The sequence below is a fragment of the Prinia subflava genome, chromosome 7 (genome assembly GCF_021018805.1).
Source record: "Prinia subflava isolate CZ2003 ecotype Zambia chromosome 7, Cam_Psub_1.2, whole genome shotgun sequence".
In the NCBI taxonomy this organism is placed as follows: Eukaryota; Metazoa; Chordata; class Aves; order Passeriformes; family Cisticolidae; genus Prinia; species Prinia subflava.
Genome location: NC_086253.1, coordinates 7,204,759 through 7,226,133, shown reverse-complemented (window position 1 = coordinate 7,226,133; position 21,375 = coordinate 7,204,759). Strand labels below are relative to the sequence as shown.

Here is a 21,375-nt window from a genome sequence, read left to right as displayed (position 1 = left end):
TGATGATAATTCATATGGAGGCTATTTTTGGGAAACCTTAAAATCTCATACAGGACATGAGGGATTCCATGTTATAGATTTGATTTCCCTTCACTGAAAGGGCTCTCTCCCATTAAGCAAGGATGCACTGCTTAAGGAACATTTAGAAAACTGGTCTCTCAATACTGATTTTTGGAGGCAGCAGCTGAGAATTGTGAGCAGCGACATAAAGGCATGAGCCAACACTGAAGCAGCCCTCTGACATCCCCAAATTAGAGGCAATGGTGAGGACACAGCAAATTGCCAAAGGTGAGCTGGTTTTGTTTAAATGCCCTGATAGCCCAAGGGGCTAATGCACTTTCTGCTTCTGGCAGGGCAGGGAGAGCTTCTCCCTGGCTGGGAGATCACAGTGCTCTGAAATACCTTCCTTCCTTCCTTCCTCCAGAGATGAAAGGCAGCCTGGATGAACAGCTAATTTGTCAGGCATACAGTGCTCAAATATAGCCCATTTATCTCCTTCTAAGTGTTTTGCTTCTCCCACCACTCAGCTCAGTGAGATAATGTCAGTGGTCAGAGGGATGCTGTGGTAGGTGCAAGAAAGCACTCAATTATCCATTGTGAATGATTCCTAAGTACATCCCATTTCTGTCCACAGACTGAGTGGCATTCTTCTAAAATATCACGGAAATCAATAGGATTTATGCACTTACAACATTTCAGTGTTCAGGAAAACCCACAGGATGTGTCTGACTTTCTTTTCCTGCTGTATGCCTTCACCTCCCACCTTGATGCCCATGGGGCTCCTGCTGGTGCACACAGAGGCAGGGGGAGGATCCAGGGCTACACTAGGGGGGTGTGTGCATAAAAGGGGGGGTGGATCAGCACATCAGGCTGCAGACATCAGTACCAAGTTGCTTTGGCCTCCTGGGTGGTGTGCATTGGCAGAGCTGAAAGTCCATGCTTCTGGCTTATTGCTGAAGTTGCAGCCAAAGTGGGTTTAAATTCACTTTGCTGCTAGGAATGTGCAACTGGCTACTCTGCAGTGATGAGTGTGCTTGATTGTCCATGTGTCCATTAACAGGGACTTGTATTCACAATCTCACACAGCTGCCTTTGCACATCACTGCCTACACACATCTGTAGACACACCTTTCCAAAAAAATCTGTGTTTCTCACCAAACATGCATAAGAATAAAAAATAAATTCAGTGCTCACACAGAGAACTGAAAAGAAAAATGGCCATGAACAGACAACATCTTGCTCTATGCATAATGGACTTCAGGAATAAAAAGCTGTCTACAGCCTTTCCCTTTCTAGCAACACTGAAGCACAGTCAAAGTTTTACCAATGTTAAGTAGGATGTAAAAATTTCTTCATGGAAGTTTCATACTCAAATATACCTCCACGACCTCCCTGTCTTCCGTGCAGGGTGACATTTCAGACTCTGATCAGGTTGTGTCTCACTGCATCTTCCAGATACTTTGCTGCCTAATCAATTTTTGTTGTATTGGTTGGGACAATTACCTATGCCAAAGTGGAGTGTCTTAACCTTCCTGATTTGCTCCCTTCCTTTTTCGGGTCCCTTACTTTTTTTAGAGTAGAGCTCTGTCTCTAATTTTTAAATAATTTTAAATTCCAACACTGTCTTCCATAGAAAATACTAACATTTTCTTCCAAGCCTAGCTAATCTTGGTGTTCTTTTAACATCTAAAATATCTCAGTCTACTCTGTTGCCTCAGGAGGCCACTTAGTGCATCCTCTAATTTGAGGGCAAGGCATTTTTATTATTGTTTTCTGAGTAAATACTCCCAATCCGTGTTTACCCAGTGATGGATATTTTCATCTAGCCTCTCCTCCTCTGGGTTCCCAGTGAGAATGGTGTATTCTGGATATGCCAGACACACTTCTCTCCCTCACCAAAACCCCTCTTTGTCTTCTGATCAAAGGAAATAACTTCTTTAACCTGAACAGCCATTGAACATAAGCAGCTGCTATTGTTCATTTTTAACAGAATGAGCATGAACACCTGAGCATGAACATTAAAGTCACCACAAAAATAACACAGGGGATTACTGGGGAACTTCCAGTCAAAAAGATTTTGATGGAAATGGGAAGAAAAAAAAACAAACACTCCTCAAACCAGAATATATCTCATCAGGCAAGGCAGAGAAGGCAGACTGACTAAATTAACCCAGGCAAAAGAGGAAAGTGGTCGTCCCTTGCATTACCAGGACCTGGTACCACCGTGTTTGGATGCATCCCAACTTTTTGACTCACTGCAGGCCAGATATCCTTCTGCATCTGTTCTCCATTAGACAGTAGGCGTCAGGAGGAGGTGAGGTCTGCTATGGCTTCTTATTTGGAGCTCTTGTTGCTTGGTAGTACAAACAGTGGGCTATGAAAAAAGCCAAATGCTGATATTTCCACAGTGCTTGTAACACAAGCTCCAGTTCGCTTCAGTTTGGTCACAGCGGTTTACACACGGAGCCGCACACATTTAAATATGATATTTATTAAACTTACTGAAGCTTATTCTGAGGCATGACTGCAACCCAGTTTATTCTGGCTGGGCCTGGGGGCCTGTGCTGGGTCTGGAAGTGCAATGTCCTGCCATGTGCACCCGCAGAGCTGGAGCAATCTGCCTCGGGTTAGCAGCCCAGCTTATTTTATTGTGCTTGGCCTGGCCCTGCTGCCCAGGGACCCTGAGTGAGATTGCTCTTAAAAGAGATAATATCACTCAATAAAACATAAGAACCTTTAGAGAAAGGGAAGGAGTATCAGCCCTCTGGGCCTCATCACAGCCCACGGTGCATTTCCTTGGTTTCTGGGATGCCTGTTGTACGTGGGCTGTGGGAGCAGCACGGTGCACCTGTGTTTGGGCTGGCAATGAGCTCTTCTCCCCACACACCAGTGATCACTGCAGGCACGGCATCCATCACCCAGCCAAGGTGCACACCTCCAAATTCCTGTGAAACGCCTCTCTCAGCCCCTCCAGGGCTCCAAAAGCAAAGCCAGGCCTTCTGTGGGATACAAACCGAGCCAAGGTTGCAGCTAAAAGCTTGTAATTTGGAAAATTCCCATTTTCCACAGGGAATCTGGACACAGTGCCCAGCTGGAAAAAGGCCCTTTCGTGTAGATTTGCTGAGTAAAGAGATTGCCTTGGGATGTTCTAAGTACACATAATTATGACTATTGTTTTATGATACAAAAGGCTACATATCCCATGATAGAAATCCACAAACAATTGTTAACTTGTAATTGGAATTATGCAGCATGTAAAGCATTTCCCCCAAACAACATTCATTGGCTTTAATTCCATCAGCTACAGGAACATCCCTCTCTCTTTTTTTTTTTTCCCATAGGCAAAAATCACTCAAGATCAGGAAAAAAATCAATTAAAAACCAGGAGAGATACTCAAGATGCACAGCTATTAACAGGGAAGTCTGCACATCACTTCTCATAGTGCAAATTCTCAGAACAGTGAAGATAAAGTAAAGGCTGAGGAAGAGAAGAATGGAGAAAAACTATTTGCTTCCAAACTTAAAGGAGAAGTGCTTTTCCTGCCCTTTCAAATTACCACAAATCTGCTTAGAATTTTGTCAGCTAAATGAAACAATTGAGAACAGATCAAGCTAGGCCCTAGATACATCCATCATCTCTTAGTTAAGCTCATTTAACTCCAGGTATTTCACTTTATTGCTTGTGATTATTTGGGGGGCGGGAGATCTTTCCTAAGAGGTTCTGTGTTTCAGAGCTTCTTAATGCTGTTTCTACATAGATCACCTCTTAACACATCAGCACAGGATGCTGGGGATCTTATTTAGTAAATTGCTGAAACACTGTTATTTAAGTCTCATTTTAAACTGACTATGATTTGATCAAATTCTCTTTAGCTTCTTTTGGAAAATGGAGTTTTGAAACACTTTATTAAAAAAGAAGTTCCTGCTGATAGAGAATGTTTCCATTTTGGTTTTGATTTCTTTATATCACTATGTTTTACCCCTTTTCTCCTCACTAAATAAAAATGGAAGCATTTATCTTAGATCCAGTAAGACTCCAAACAAAGCATTTCATAAGGTTTTCAATCCATGTGAAATCACATTTCTCTTGTCTACCTGCTGCTCCTCCCAGCACAGTCCAACAAAGTGGGTCCAGCCCCATCAGCCTCAGTGCCCTTCCTGGGACAGGGCTGTCTCATAGGCCAGGTCTCCTTGGAGGGAACCTCAAAGGAAAATTCAGATGACACATCTAACTCTGGGCAGCAAGTCTGAGACAGTGGGAGGCCTGGCAGGTCTGTGGCACTTGCAGCTGCAGCCAGGAGAGAGGATTTCACAGCAACCTGCCACAGCAATGCTGGTCCCTCTGATGCCTTAAGTTTTAGCTTTCATGTTTTTCAGATTCTCTGCTGCTTAGGGGTGTAGTTCTGAGCCTCATAGGAAATGTTAGTCAGTTCTCTTCACAGAGTAGGTAGACAGAAATCTTTTTCCTGCTGAAGACCAAGGACAATGGGTGCTACTTTCAGGTCCAAAAGAATAAACAACAGTGAACTGAAGAGAGAAACAAGAAAGATGAGTCCTCACAACCTGTGGCTGGACAATTGGGCCCCAATAAGCAAATCAAGACCAAAACTTATAAAAGTGTAGGACCTCATGACTGGTCGTCCATTTTGAGACTATTCTAAGTCCATCTTGAGTGTAGCCCCGGCCAGGCTCTTGTCCTGCCCAAGGTGTACCCCAAAGGCCTTTCAATAAATATCTACTTTATTCTGTAGCTTTGCCCAGTCTTTGTTTCAGGTCAGCCTTCCCAAGGCAGGAGATGTCCCAAAGGACAGGAGATGTCTGCTCCCATGGGGTCCCTTGGATGATGTATACATCTTCTTCTTGTGCTTCTCTATCATGTTATGTGAGAGGAAGGGCTGGCTCAAGCTGGAAAGGACAATTTTGTCTCTCCCTGTATAGAGGTTACCCAGAGGCCTGGGATATGCTGCCCTTCCACAAACACTGCTGATTGCCAGCACCTATCAGCTGGAGATAGCTGACCTGCTCTGCCAGGACAGGTTGCTTCAGCAGCTCAAAACCAGGCTCTCCTGCTCCTGTTGAAGCATGCAATTTTCTTGTCAGGGGTTTTGTATTTGCCGTAGGCTCACAGGCAGAGCTGCCCCTGTTGGCTCAGCCTTGCTGTCTCCAGTCAAGTCCCAGCTGAGGGATTTGGGATGGGACACACATGGGAGAGCTCCTAAACCCAAGGAAGAGCAAGTGACAACCTTTGCTGTACGCATCCTTTCACGGTCCTGGGGTAGAGGGAGTGAGCCCAGTTCTCTGTAAGGTCTGGAGGTCCAAGCCCTGCTTCACCACTGTAACCTTGATGCCTTAGGTTTTAGCTTTCATATTTTCAGATTCTCTGCTACCTAGGGGTGCAGTTCTGAGCCTCACATTAAATGCTAGTAAGCTCTCTTCACAGAGCAGGTAGACAAAACAAGTCTTTTCCAGCTGAAAACCAAGGACAATGTTCAGGCCCAAAAGCTCAAACAATGGTGAACTGAGGGGAGGAACAAGAAGGACGGAACCTCACAAGCTGTAATTGGACAATTAAACCCCAAAATATGCAAATGGACCAAAACTTATAAAAGTTTAATATCTCGTGACAAGTCAGCCATTATGTGGCCATTCTTAGTCCACCCTGTGTGCAGCCTTGGTCAGGTTCCTGTCCTGCCCAAGGTGGATTCTGGAGGCCTTTTAATAAAACCTACTTTATTCTCTAGCTCTGTCCAGTCTCTGTTTCGGGTCAGCCTCCCAAGGCACCAACCTCATGCACTGTTTTAGGGCCAAACCCTCAGGAATGCCCCAGTTCCCATTGCCTTTATGCATCAGGGCCTCATTTCCCCCAGCCCTCTGCCGGGGTTTTCCTTCCAGTTTGGCACCAGCAGAGCTGTATTTCCCTGTTTTGCCCCATTGTGATGCTAACAGGCTGGCAGGGAGAACAGGGGGCTGTGCCAGCCGGGGGAGGAGGGCCAGCACTGCCCCGGGGAAGGCTCAGCAGAGCTGGGTTTGGTGTGTCAGCACAGCACAGAGAGGCTTCTGCCAACACCAGCACAGCCTGGTGCTCAAGGAAAACTGCTCTTCCCCAAAAAAACCCAGGTGTTGCAATGTTCCATAGTGTCTGGAGAAGGAAGGGGTGAGGAGGGGGGGGGGTCTCTCCTGTCCTTGTGTTCTTCAAGTACCAGTTTAAGCTCCATTGCATTCACCAGGAAGTTGTGGAAATAATGGGATTTCCTGGACTGTGGACAAAAAGTCCTTGAAATAAAGGGAGCCCCCAGAGTGTGGACAGAGGCTGGGGCACCCTGGGATGGAGATGACTCAGTAACAAAGAGCTTTTTGATTATAAAGGAAGCACCCAAGACCAAGTAGTTCCAGGTCCACAAGGTTCAAAACCCCTTGGAGAAGATCCCAGGTGACAAACCATCAGTGTTTGCAGCACGCTGGCTTCCCAGCCCTGCACACCCCAGCTCTGCTGCCCAGCTGCTCCCAGGCTGAGGGGCTGCATGAAATCCTCCCCAAGAAGAAACTCTCTCTGGAATTAGGGCCTTTTTCTGTTTTCTCTTTTAATCACATGGAAAATATTCCCAGCTCACCACCGCCTCAGAGCTGTGGCAACCTTGCCTGAGGCCACCTCTCAAGCCAGTGGGGTGACACGGGCTGCAAGGCTGGGAAGACAGTGCTGCCAAGCCTCCTTTGGAAGCAGCCCTTGTCGGTTTTCCCTTTCAAGCTCTTTTGTTGAAAATCCTTTAGGCACAGAGAAAAAGGCCCTTTCTCAAACCAGTTTCTGCAGACAGCCTGGGAGAGCCGGGAGCTCAGCCCATGGGTGCCAGCAGGCTGCTGGAGGGGGTCACCACTGCCCATGGAAGGTGCAGAGGCAAGGACTAACCACGAGCAGAAGATGGGCAGGGGTGGGTGATGTCTCAGCCCTTGCACAAAGGATTTACTCTTCCTCCTGCCCCAGACCAAGAGGATGTTCCTTGTCACCCTCAAAATTCACAGCAGGACTTGCTAGGTTAGGACCCACAGAAAACGTCCCCTGTATTTAACACCTTCCCTGCCTCATTACAGTGGGTAGTTTACACTGATATCCATGGAAGCCCAATGCTTGGCACCCTGGTTAGCAGAGCAATTGAATGAGAAGGACAGCTCACTCTCCCCAGCTGCAAAATGATCTGGTGTTCAAGTTTTGTCCATTCTGCTACTTTTCTTCTTAATGTTAAACCCTAATTTTTATTTCTTAAGCCCAACCAGCATTTAAATTACAAGTTTAGTAATGGTAACTGAAAGTGCAGTGATGTCTCCCTGCTTCAAGTTCTAGATTGCAACACCTGCTGGGACAAGACCCTCCCAAATCTGTGAGATCAAATGATGCAGGATGGGCAGGCTGAGCTCCTTAAACCATGCCAGCTCCATCTATAATCTCTGAGCTTGAATTTAAACCATCCATAGCCTTGCACATTAGAGACCAAACAGCTTCCATCTGCCCAAAGAAGGTAGCACTTCAAAAGGCTCAGGTGGCAAGAAGAAAGTATTTCAGGTCTCTGTGTTATTTCATGAAGAGCATACACGCAGCATAGAATCATAAAATGGCTTATAGTTGAATTAATGAATGTGCCAGGACTTTGGGAAAGCTACAGACACCATTCAGATGGAGAAATATGCCATAAATGGATTGCTTTAAGTTCCACATTGATTAGAAATAATACAGGAGATACATTTGCCTTTACAAGAAGTAAAGGCAGTGAGTAAAGCAAAACATAGCTACAGGTGAATAAATGAGAGCACAGCCTAATGCCAGCACAAGAGGCAGTGAAGCACATCCTTTCCTGTGCTGTATGCATATGGAGGGCACTCTCACCAACAGTGGTTTTCCTTTCAAGGTAGTGAAGGGCAGGGGAAAAAATCAGCAGCAATAAATGAGTTGTTGCAACCTGCCCTTTCTGCTCCAGCGATTTCCTGTTTTTGTAAACAGGAAATACTGCACAACTCAGCCAGGACTCGATGTGATAACGCTGAGGAGTGATCAGACAGTCAGCCATGAAACCAGGAGGGTGTCTGCTGAGGAAAACCCACGAGCTGTCAAGGAAGCTGAGGGATGTTTTGCGACACAATCTATCAATTATCCAGGCTGCATGCCTTTATTTATAGATGGATTCCTTTTCCTGTTGTAATTCCATGCCTTCTCAGTCTTACAGTGAGCCACCTGGCCAGTGTGAATACGCACGTTAATTTCAAGGTAATATATTATTCTGTATAATAAAAACAAGTTGTCTGGTTGTTTTTAGTGAAGTTGTCTAAGCCTGTTCCCAGGGGCTTCCCACCTCCCAGGGAGAACTTGCAATCTGCTCTGTTTCATCATCACTTTTGTGTCATTTCCTACTGAGATGAGTGGCACCAAGACAATTTCCAGACGTGGTTATTTGTTCTCCTTGACCTGAGTGACTGCTGTTTTCTAAGTTATTTGCAGTGTCAGTCCTGGGATTTGACACTTGGTCTTCTCCAGTTAGGGATTATAATGTTGTGTCTTTCATTCAAGCTCCTTATTAATTTTCTGGAGGCAGTTACAATGGAGCTGTTCCAAAAATTTGTTCCTTACCCACACTCAATTCTGCAAATCAGGCCAATTTCACCCATGTCACATAACTTGATAATTCAGTTTACACAAAATAAAAAACTTTTCCCTGAACCACCAACCCTAATTCTATACAGAGTGTTTAACAACAATGACTACTTGTAGGTTTGGTTTTTCACCCATACCTAAGGAAGCTTTAACACACTCTGTTCCCAGCTGTGCCCATAACCTGCAGAGATAGGCTGAGAACAGCTTACACTCCAAATATTCCCCTCCTTTGAATTCTGTCCATCTTTTCCTTGTTGGTTCCCCTCTCAAAGTAAACAGTTCCATGAAAATTTAAGCAATCTTGAATGAGGTCTTTGCAGTGACCCTATGGCTTAGAGGCAGATGAACCCAGAGCTCATTGGGCAACAATTTCCTATTGTTCATATACAATCTCATCCTGAAAATGGGATGTGTGTTCCTAAAGCCAGCTTCTACTGTGGTTGAGCAATGTGTTGTCAGGCTCCTCTTTCAGCAGCTGTCATCTGTAAGCTCAAGCATAAACTCAGATGACCTGAGTTCAGCTCTTCTGGGTTACCAGAAGGAGTCCCAGAGCCTAAATAAGGCACCACAAAAATGCCTGAAAGTGGCTCTAGAGAGCTTGTGAATCTTTGCACCACCTGGAAGGCTGTTGATCCATCCTTGCTTTCTGTGGAAGTTTGCATTTCCATGTGCCTGGTTACATTGCACCCCAGCTGAGCCCTCTAAAATTCTGGATAAAAGCCCTTCAAACAACAGGTAAGGTGCTCCTCTTGTATCACTACTGTCTCATTGATGACTCTGTAGGGCTGTACCTCATGGAAGAACTACTCCTTTACTCCATCCTCTGCAGAGGAAACTTTTGGGTGGAGAAGAGTGGGGCCCAGCCCCTGAAGGCACAGTGTCCTGATTCAGATCATCCTGTTGAGTTAGTCATTAAAAAAAATCTTTCCCAAAGGCAAAAATGTCATAAAATGCTTAAATAGCTAGAAAATAAAAGGGAAGGATCTTGAAATGACGTGTGTCTTTTAGATAATTAGAAAAGAAATATTAAAGCATATAAAAAATCAACTGTAAATATGGAGAATTAACAAATTCACATCGTATAATTAATATATCAACATTAGTCATCTTAGGAAGTTGAAATAACCCTTTTCTAAACTATCATAATGTACAGAAAAAAAGAACCTCTTAAAAGAGCATCAGGAGAGCAGTTGTCCTACCACCTTCATGTGAAAGAAGGTGGCTTCTCATTTTCATCCAGAGATGTTTCCCACTTCCTCAAGGCCATGGTAGAGGAGCAGAGAAAAATGGGGAACCTTTTTGTTGCCGGCACGAAAATTCCAGCCAGCGCCTTTTTGTCACCACTTCCTCCCTAATCCCCACGTTTCCCCTCCCTTCTGTCCTTGAGGAGGCAATCTTGTGTTTGCAGATGCCAAGGATCCTCAAAGGAATGTTATAAATGTCCACCCAATTCAAATTAATAAAATATTTTTATCAACTAAAGAATTACAGAACAAAAATTTTGGGCAAGCCAGCAATCGGAAGCACAGTGTCGATGGCCAGGATCAGCACTGGGTGAACCTCAGCCTCTATCGCACCGTAACTCCCCCTGTTCACGAATCCTTAGTCCTTTTTGGGGTCCCCTTTTATACAGTTTATTTTGCCTGTGTCAGAGTATTTCCCCACAGTTCTTTGTCTTTGATCCTTTTTCTTCATATTCATTTCTGCTGCCAGGTCTGCTGAATAGAGCTTCTGAGGGAAAATTAATATTAAGTTTGTTCCTTCTGAGTATGAATGGGGAGATGCAATCATGAATGGAGAGGCATTCTCCCTGATCTATATCACCCCTGATGACTGGGTTCTTCACAGTTTCACCATCCCAGAGGACCAGTTCTGATCTCCATCCACCCTTTATTCTGGTGTTAATGTTGTGCTCCCCAAATTCCCAGCAGGGGTATTGTTTCTCCCGGATTCCTGGCCTTGGGTGTTGCCCATCCTAAACTTCATCGGCTTCATACCCGACCTGCTTGTACATTTTATTTTACAAAACATATTTTACATCACATTTTTATATACACCATAACACGAATTATCTACTGCATTTATCACAGGAAGGAGCCACAACAAGCAAATCTCTCCCTGCCAGCAGCCTCTGGAGGTGACCTGCATCCCTCGGCAGGGCAGGGCTGGCCCGCGGCGGGTGCTGAGCCCAGAGCAAACATCTCAGCTCTGCAGCACGTCGAGCTGGGAGGTGTTTGGCTTCCAGTCAGGAGACGAGGCTTCCCAGCACTGCCTGGACAAACACACCTACCCAGAGCCAGGTGTGCTCCCTGAGGAACGCTGAACGCTTCCGCTGGATGCGCCCGGGATTGGCAGCCCGGCCGCAGCTCCGGCGGGGCGGGATGGAGCTGGCAGGGATCTCCAGGCCTTCCACCAAAGCCAAGTGAGTCAGCAGAAAGGTATGACTCCACACAGTGCCTCTGGACACGATTTGTTGGACTCTCACCCCGCCGAGTGAGTAGGAGTGTCTTCTTATTGTTTCTAATGAGTTTTGGATCAAGGTTTTATCGCAAGGAAAAGAAAATAAATAATGTCGGTTATAAAACGCTCTCCTCCCCTAGCTGCACTTTTTTAGCATGATTTAAGAGTGCCCAAGGGAAAACATTTAAACCCAAACCCATCTTGGATTTGTATTTTAGGAACATGCAGGCAAGTTATGTGATGCAGCATGTATTGAGCTCCTAGCAAGTCAAAGGCAGACTTTCAATGGTGAAGTTGGACACATGAGTTCCTTTAGCCGGAGCCAGAGAAATACCTACATATCCTGTGCACCTCTGGAGTCAACAGGATGTAAAAGAATGTAAAGCATTTTTTCCATAATATGCATGAGAATACACAGCACAGATTTATCAATGGCAATTACTTAATTCTCTGGAAGTTGACTCAGAGAAATTTCAACACAGGAGTATCAAGGACGAGGATATTGACAATCATTGTGATTCCCAAGAAGCTGTCATGCAATTGCAATTTCAGTCCACCCAAATTGATTGAGATAAAAGAATTTCAAATGTAGCCATCTGGTTTAATGGTACAGCCTAAACAAATGACTTGGTGTGCTCCCAAAACACCAAGGTCAGCAGCCTGTTGGGTGCTGCAAAGGTTTACGATGTAAAGAAAATTGAAAACAAAAGCACCCTGGAGATCAAAGATGACCCCGAGGCTGATGGACTGTAGCATCCATACCAAACAGGACTCCAAGGGAGCCAGAGGGGTCATCTGCTCCATCTGCCTTCTCCAGGGCAGGACTCCCCTGCACCGTCCTGCAAAGGCCACAGAAAAGAAACCCCTTGAAACACTTTGCCAGTGTTCAGTCACAAAGAGCTCTCTTTTCTTCAGGAGGCTCGCTTCAAGGAATACGACATTGCCTACCCAAAAATGAGTCTTTGTGAGGGGAGGAGGCTGCCACACTCTCATTGCTCATCCAGCCCATCTGCATCAGGAGCACAATCAGTTCTGCCTCCAACAACACAGGAGGCAGAAGGGAACCCCAGCAGTGACCCCAGGGCAGGGGGAAGGATCAAGTGAGGTAAGCAGATGAGATGACCAATCCTAAAAGACACTGAGGTGTTATTGTAATGGTAGAATTACTTAGGAATGCACAGTGACACGGGGAAAGCAATGGAAACGAGGAGACACTAAATTTTTGATGGGCCCAAATCAAAGCCCAGAGCTGTGGATGAGGAATTCTGCTGCTGTCAGCTGGGTTTGGGTGAAGTGTCCTGATATTAGATTAACATGGGGAACTTCAGCACAAGACAGAGATCGGTATGGTAAAAAATTGTTGGTTACAGTGTGTCACATCTTCCCCATCCTGAACTTAGGTGGTTCTGGTCTCCCTAACACACTGTGGAGTGCAAGCTAAAAACATTTGTATATTAGCATCATTTTAGCAACACACTTCATGTGATGATCCTTGGCAGAAGCAGAGCAAATGGAAACCTCACTGAAACCAGGGACAAAGGCCCTATTGACTTCCCCATCATCTGCCTGGGACCACGATTCATCCCCAGCTATGGGATTCCACAGCACCTCCTGGACTAATGCAGATAATCCCCTCTTATCATTTTTATTATTTCTGGTGTTTTTGTTCCACACTGACACATGCTATACTGACAAAGGAAAAGAACTAAAGAGTGTATATTTTTAAATGCCCTATAGGGACAGGCTGTATTTTTTATATGGAGTTTATGTGGTTTGGATCAAAAATCAATGAGGCAAGTGGTTTTGAAATCAGAAAAATTACTATGTTGCCTTAAAAATTATATCTTTCCCATCTTTAAAAATGTGCTTGTTTCTCTTCATTGTTTTCCAGTTTTTCCCTTCTGAGGGTATAAGAAAAATTGATGTGAGATTTCTGGCCAGTATAAAGATACACTGTCCCAGAAGGACACTATTTTCTTTGTTTTTAACTTGGTCTATATTTACCTCTTTGGTCCATATGGGTGAGCACTGAACTCAGCCACAAGTCAGTACAAGTTTATGCTGGCAACTCGCTGTAACATGCTTTGAGTTAAGTAACTGAAGGGGTTTTTTATCTCCTCCAATGTAAATTTGGGGGAAGGTATGGTTAAATCAGAACAATGGAGTTAGAGTCTGGAACCACTTTTAAAACAAGTTAAAATACTTCATGTCAGGAACAACCTCCAATTCCTTCACTACCTGCTGACATTTTTGCAGAGATACTATTTTAGGAGGGTATAATCATAATTCAGCCCAGTAAAGGGAGATATTCCCCATTTCTTAGCATCAGTTACTACACACAGCACACAATGGCAGAGTAAGGACACAGTCAGGTCTTTCCTCTGCAGAGAGGTGGGGCAGAACTGCAGGTAGGGACCTGCCTGCATTGTGGTTGGCATTTTGAAATCAACACTGGGAGACGACAGCCCATCACAGGAGGAGAGCAGTTTACACTGAATGAGGCAGCTGGCATTTGAACAAAAGGCCTTACATTTTGTATATTGGTGTGAAGTGGATGTGTGGTGACTCCAAAAGCTGCCTGCATGTAGACCCCCTGAGTCCCCCTGAGGTCCAGAGTCATCATCACTGCAGTGCAATCCATGGTTTCTCTTTCATGGATCTTATGGCATAATCTGGATCACAAGGAGTTCTCAGGATGTTTACCATCAGGTATTACATATTAGTGAATCGAGTAAGAGTAGATTTAGGCTGGATATTTGGAGTAAATTCTTTACTGTGAGAATAGTGAGGCACTGGCACAGGTTGCCCAGAGAACCTGTAGATATCCCATCCCTGAAAATGTTCAAGGCCAGGTTGGATGGGACTCTGAGCAACCTGATTTAGTGAAAGATGTCCCTGCTCATGGCAGGGGAGCTGGAATTAGATGATATTTAAAGTCCCTTCCAACCCAAACCATTCCAGGATTCTATGATTCTGCGATATTTTATTTTTTTATATATCAGCTTTTTTGGCTTATGCCTTTGGGCAATTTTTAGTTATTTTTTTCAATGAAGGTAGAGATTTTCATGTAATTGTTTACGTGTCATTCCTCAAGTTTTAAAGGAAACACTGAATGTTGCATGATTCATAAGAAAGGCACCAGAGCTGGCAAACTGATTTCAGACACATTAATCACGCTATCAAATACTGGGATTTATCAGCAAGATCAGGGCACAACAAGCAGTGACAAACCATGACAAGCAGGTGTTTGGTGTGAAAACGGCTCACAGCACAAATTCCAAGGAGAAGAGAAATTATATGATGCAAACACCCCATTTGTGGTTGTAAACACGAGGTAATCACTTCCATTAGCACTGTAACTGTTTCCAGCCCCAGGAGGACAAAGCACTTGGTAGCTCGATTAATTTCTCCCAAAAAACTTCAGCCTGCCCCTGCCAAACAACCCTTGGCTGTACACGGCCCCTGAGCAGATACAATCAGAACAGGCCCTTATTGTATCCTGTGGCTGAAAGGCCAGCTCCTGCTCCAGAGATGAAAAGCAATTAATTTTGAATGCCTGTTTGTACAGTAACTCTCCCCCTTCCCACCTCCTGGCTCTGATAAGTGGCTTTGTGCGGAGCAGACAGGAGCACCTTTCACACAGTCCATCAGCCCCAAAGTCCCTCCTGGCAGCCCTGGGACCTGGAAAAAGAGTGGTCTGGCATTAACTCTGCTGGGGCATTTCCCTGCCCTGCTGTCTTGGTTTGGAAAGACAGGTATCTGTCAGGGAAAACTGGAGTTTCACTTGGAATGGAGAATGTAAAAACCCCTCCCTCCAAATTATTACAGTTTTGCAATTAGGAGCTTTCAGGCAAAAATATGGGAATAGGAGTAACAGTTCTTTACTAGGAATATTTAAAATGCAAACACAGTAACAAAAAAAAAAAAAAAAAAAAAAAAAAAAAAAAGAAAGAAAGCAAATGAACAAAACAAACAAAAGTCCTAGAAAACTCTGACGGAGTCAGGAATACGACTTGTCTGCCAGGGTGTTGGAAGCAGTCCAAATAAGTCCTCCTGGAGTGGCAGATGTGGTTCTGTTGGAGTAGAGATGATCCTGTAGACAGGATTCAGTGGTGGTGAGATGAGTCTGGTCTTCCTCTGAGAATCCAGTGGACAAGAGGATCTTGGTGTCCTGAATCTCACATTTTATCCAGGTAGGAATGCTTGGCTCCTCCCACCGGGTGGAGCATCTCACAATGGAATGATTTAATTTTATCAGTCATGTGGTGTGAGCCTTAATGGCTCATTAACAACAGATGTCCCCTGGAGGGAGGATGGGTCCTGGAAGAGATAAGGAACATTGCTCCCCTGGTTTTAACAGCTGGCCCATTAACAGAAGGCATCCACCCCCCTTCCCCCTGGAGTTACAAGAGATAAAGGAAAAAAGACATCTCCTCAGCTGGTTTCAACAGATGAAATAGAATACACATTTTTGCTTACATAACCCAAGACACCTGCACAGGGGAAAGAGCAGGGGAACGATGGCCAGGGGCTGGTGGCAGCTGCTGGTGCTGGCCAGGACGTCTGCCACTGCCACAACAGGGCCAGCAAGGCACACCACTCCTTGCAGAGGAGGGCTCCTGGCTCCTTTTCAAGCCCCAGAGGTTGCTAATGACAATTCAGACCCCGAAGTGGTCACTGACACCAACAGTCAGTGCTCAGAGCAGCAGGTTTCACTCTGTGGGTGTGTGGGTGCATTTGTATTTTGGTATGAGCTGTGATGGTTTTCACATAAGGACAAGAATTGCCCATGGGTGCACAGATACTGAGGGAAGTCTCTTGCAGTCTGAGGTCTGCAATTTCCAAATTTCTCTCCAAAAGCAGATGGGTCCTCTGGGACCCTCATCATCATCATCATCTCTCTTCTATACTGTGCATGCTGCTGCCTGGTTTGGCTGGGACAATCACTGTCAGCCCAGACCTAAGCTACTCTTTAACACTGCTCCAGGACCAACAGGTGAAATTCTTCTTCCTCATATCTCTCTGCACCCACATTACCTCTGTCAGGATCTCAGGTGTTTGGCTTCACAGGGACAGATCCATCCTAAGGTGTGGCCTCTGGGTATCCAGCAATGGCCTTTCATAAAGCAAGAGAGGGAACCACATTAAAAGCAAACTTCTTAAGTCTTTTGACCTTCATCACTCTAAGACTTGGACCCAGGAAGAAAGGAGGGCTGAAACTGGCCCCTGTGTGCCTCACACCTGGAAATAAGAACCACAGTTAGAGGTTTCATGGCTGAGATTTCCCACAAATAATTTTCTCATTTCTGAATTCTCTGCATTTTACCCCAGGGGTCTAATCTAGTCACCAAATCTACATTTCCACAGCCTGCATTTCAGCAGTATTACCAGTAATGTAAAATAAAAATCCAGTCATGAGGACAGAGGACAGTAAAATTAACCAGGGCAAAAGCCCTTAACCCACCAATCAGACTGTATCTAAAATATTTAAAAGATCATTAATAATATATATCCTTGCTAGGTGAATTCTCTTTGGAGAAAGGGAAGTATGTAAGCAGCATCCTCCTTACAGATTCTGCAAATTCTTCACACTTCAGCAATGATAAATGTTGATGGGTTTGTGGAATTTGTCACCTTTCTATTTGCTGATGACAAATTTCTCAAGGAAGGTAATTTAGCCACCATCTGGATTTAAAGTGATTTGAGTTTGAAATGGATGAAACTTGCTATTCCTGAGAGTTTACATCTCCAGCTATCATTTGCTTGCCAGGCTTCTTGCCCACATATAAAGGAAAATCAGATACACAGTGGTGAGATGTTCCAGGTGAGACCCCTCTATGGCCTACCTGTCCAAGAAATTGCATTTAGAAAGGGGTTTACAGCCAAGCATGGACAGGAATTGGTCTGCCTCCAAACTCATTTATTTCCAATTAGTCCTTCAAGATGTGTGGTAGAGTCCAGTGTTGTCTAAAATCACTTATTTTGTGCCTTTAGACTGAGCCCTCTTGAACACCACTAAAGCATGAGCTGTCAGACCTGCACTGCCTCTCCCACAGAGACTGGAGACCCCGGATCTCTTGAGCTTTGTGCCTGGAGATGGCTCTGGCCTTAACAAGGGAGTGATCTGTGATCTGACAGTCTCTGATCAGTTCACAGCCTGGGAACATGAAGGGAAGGTTCTCCTTGCCTCTCTGCTGACTCCTATCAAAGAGTATTAAATACCCACCAAAGAGGCATGTCCCCTCCTGCTCCACACCCTCCCCAGGCTATGCTTTTTCCAGAGTACACTCCCATTTACATCTTTCTTCTGTTTATATCATCTTTTCAGCACACCAAAGAAACAAAAGATCCAGAAGGCTAGAAAGTCATGTCTGTTAATCTCCTTTCAGGATCAGATTGCTTCCAACAACCTTTTCACTCTGACTTCACTATCTCCAATTCCCAATTCCTGCAGTGCTGCTTTAGGATGGGCTTCAGCAGAGTCACTTCCATGACTGACTGATAAAACTGAGCTGAAGTCATTGGAACCCAAGTAGTCCCAAACCAGAGGAATGGGGAAAATCTGGGGGAAATAGATTCTGCTTCCCTTAGCAGCTGTACTTTTTAGGGGCCAGGTGAACCAGGCATCCTAAAGCAAGTGATTGTGCATCTCCTATGGGGAGAGAGAGGAGAGCACTTAGGAATTCTATAATGTGAGGATCTGCCCAGCCCAGAGGGAAGTAGCTTCACTAACTGTGCAGAGACATTTTCACCCAGTGTAAGAGGATTATTCCTCAACATGCCTTAGGCAGGTGGACTGGATTCCTCCACCAGCACTTCAAATGAATGCAGAATGAATTACATGTGTGGCTCCTTCCAGACAACAAACATTACCAGGAATCACTGAATCCCATTTTATTTCTGTCCCCAAGATATGAATAGGAAATTTTCCACCAGCTTCAACAGATCTTGAGTGTTTTATATCCCTATAACTGTCGCAGTTATTTCTCTAAGATTTTGAACTACAACATCACTTGCTGTCAGCTCTCCAAAATTTTACTACCACCTGCAAGCCCCAGCAAATCCCAGCCACAACTGCCTTTCACAACATCCTTCTACGCATCAGTGAAACCTGCAGCTTGTAAAGAGCAGATGCAGCTCCATACAGGCAGATGAGACATCTGAGCAGTGCCCAGGGGCTCTGCCATTTCCAAAATGCCTGGTTTCCCTTTCCAAGAACCTGTCTCTTCTGCACACTCCCTCTGCGTGGGTCGGCTCTGGGATGGACGGCTTCCAGCTCCTGCAGAAAACAAAGCACAGGCACATCTGGCAGAGAAGCTGCCAGACACTCATAAATCATGACTGATCATGGTGTTGCTGTGACGTGCCACAAGGATTTGCCTTTGAAGAGCTGTACCCAGCTTTAATTTGATAAACACAGCACTGCTCCTTCCCCTCACGAGCAGAGCAAGGGCTGCTTTGGTGCCTCGTGAGAGCTGGGGCTTGCACAGCACTGAATGATCGAAGCTTTCCTCGTCCTCCCTCACTTCAGATGAGCTTCCCACAAGGCAGGAGAGGTGCCCTCCCCACCCACCACCATAAAAACATGTGAGGTATCAAAAGAAGTCAAGACACCAGCCACACCAATAAACACTGGGGCCTTCTGGTGTCTCTGACGCTCATTTTTCTGATGCTCAGGCAGACAAACCATGCTTGGTGACTGGTTGAAAATCAATGGCCTATTCAGTAAAATGGTGAAAGGAATGAAATATGTCAACAAGACATTTCCACCACAGATTCTGAGCTGGGAATGTCTCTGTAGAGTCCGAAGGGCTGAAGGCATGAGGTGGCCCATGTTTAGCACACACCTTCTTCAATTAGATCTACACTATAGAAATATTCAAATAAATAAATAAATTTCTTTGAAGTTTTTCCCTTACAGAAGTATAAAGCCCCATCTGCCTGCCTTTTGTAGACTGATATCAAAGATTTCACTTGAAATGCTACTGACATTTCTCTGTCTTGTACCCCAACCACATCCTGCACATGGCTGGTAAAAAATGAGGAAGAATTTGGTGAAAAAATGCGTGGGTTCCTGGGTTTGCTTGGAGGGAAATTCAAAATTTGTGATAAACACCAGTATTTGGAAATTGGAAATATTGGAACCAGCTGTCACACTCATAGATTTTTCTCTGCCTGGAAAGGAATCACTTTTGTTGTGCATAATGGTGAAAAGAGTGGGTCAATAAAGAATAAAAAAGAGCCAGGAAATAAAAGACAAATAAAGTTCATTCTCATAATTCAGGCATTGAAATGGAAACCAACAGATGAGAATTGAGAATCAATACCAACTGTACTAAAAATTTACTGGGTAACTGAGGGACACCATCATTCATTCACCATCATCTTTTGTAGCCTTCAGAAATACATTTTGTGACCCCTTACCTTACTGAACTGCTCTGTGAATAAAATAATTTATTGATTATAAAATGCTCAGGACCTGAAAAATTAAGACATAAACATTTCCTAGGGCTGGGTGCTGATTTTGATGATGTTGCTGATGCTTCATGATGGCCATGAAAGTGGAACATGCACAAAATTCAAGGTTTTTTGGCAAACAAGTTCTCAGGTGGTGTGCTCTCTCACTGGCTTTATATCAGTTTTCAGTGGTCTAAAAAACAGATATGAAATTCTAAGTGACAGTTCCCTTCACCTCCATCATATCTCTGCTGATATAACCCTGCTGACTAAAGAAACGTTTCCTGGAGTTGTATCACGAGCAGAGAGAACTGGAAAGGTCCCACATTTTACCTGAAACAAATAGCTGTCATTATTTCTCTTCACAGCACTTGGCCTTCTCCAAGAGTAAGACAGTGAATGTCATGGGGGGGTGACTCCCAGACCTTCCCTTTACACATGAGATTTCCACCCCATGTAGCTCCCTGAGTTGTTCATATTTTTATTCAGAGTCAGTTAAGCAAATATATATGGATAAACCGTATTTTCTTCTGCACCATGCTGTATTTCAGTCATTGGAGTGTTGTACCTTGCCCAAGACGAGGATGTTAAAAATACAGACATATTAAGAATGGCTGCTCTATTCTGGGGTATTGAATCCCAGTACTGCAGCTCTCCAGGTTTCATAGACCGTGTGGGCTGTGGTTAAGATCAAAGATACAGGCTATTTCCAACCCCCCCCCCCAGAAAGCCAATAATGGGAGGTTTCCATAGAGATGTAAGAGAAAATTCTAAAAAAATTCTTAAAAGTGGAAATCCTCCAGGTTGGACCTGACCCTTCCAGTCACTCCTCTGCTGCAAGAGAAAAGTTCTCCAGCTCGGCTGAGTGACCCCAGAGGAACGGCTCAGCCATGTGGTCTAATTATGGCTTTTTGTACTTTCCATGTACAAATGACTTTCAGGATTGCTGTCGGGGACGAGCAGCACACTGCACTGTAGTGGTGCCAATGCTCATCATTTCATTGTGTTTTGTCACAACTGGCATTCTTCCCAACATCAGCTCTTTGACTCTGTGGATTACACAGAGATCTCACCAAAGACCCGCTGCTCTGGCCTGCAGTCTCGCAGATCAAAGCTTGCAAGCATGATCTGCTCGGAGCTCCAGAGGGCTCAAAAACAGGGTCACAAGCACAGAGTTAAGGTTCTGCAGAGTGGCATGTTTTCTGGGAGCACCTCAGGGCAGAGGGCAGTGTGGCAGGCAGTGCTGCTGCACGCACATGCATCATTGCAGGAAATGCACCGCTGGGGCAGCATGCAAGCTGCATTTGTGTGCACAAACACACCATCCACACTGCTCCTGCAGCTTCAGTGTCCTCAATGCCTGACTCCTCAGCTGCTGGAAACAGCTCTGAATGGCTGACAAGAAAGGGCTTTGATTAGAACGTTTTTAATTTAAAATGTTGATTCCAGTCAACTGGCTAATTTGGGACTAATGTTTTTTCCATGTGTTGCTTTCACAAAGCTATTTAAAAAATAGGCTAAACACAGAAATACTTGATTTTGATGCTTTCAAGGGAAACCTTCATACAATTTTGCTTTTAAAGCTTTGCAACAGATGGGGTGATTTATCCTCTGGAGCTGCCTAACTTTAGATGGAGTATGAAAAGAGCTTGTCTTCAAAGTAATTAAGTTAAATTAAATTATTCTCACTTAAACAGATTAACTGAAATTAAATCATTCTCACTCTGTAGTTACATTTAGATAATTCTTAAGACATTTGAAAGCCTAAACCCTAACATTACATGTAAACCAGGGCAAGTGTTTTGTCACAATCTCTTTTG

General features: G+C 44.6%; 1 long non-coding RNA gene across 1 annotated transcript; it reads left to right on the top strand.

The window, feature by feature from the left end:
- Nucleotides 1–10,993: 10,993 nt before the first annotated feature.
- Nucleotides 10,994–20,267, top strand: LOC134552669 (uncharacterized). The gene is made up of 3 exons (XR_010080913.1): nt 10,994–11,131; nt 11,317–12,203; nt 17,427–20,267. It is a non-coding gene; the product is annotated as an uncharacterized LOC134552669 (long non-coding RNA).
- Nucleotides 20,268–21,375: the final 1,108 nt, after the last annotated feature.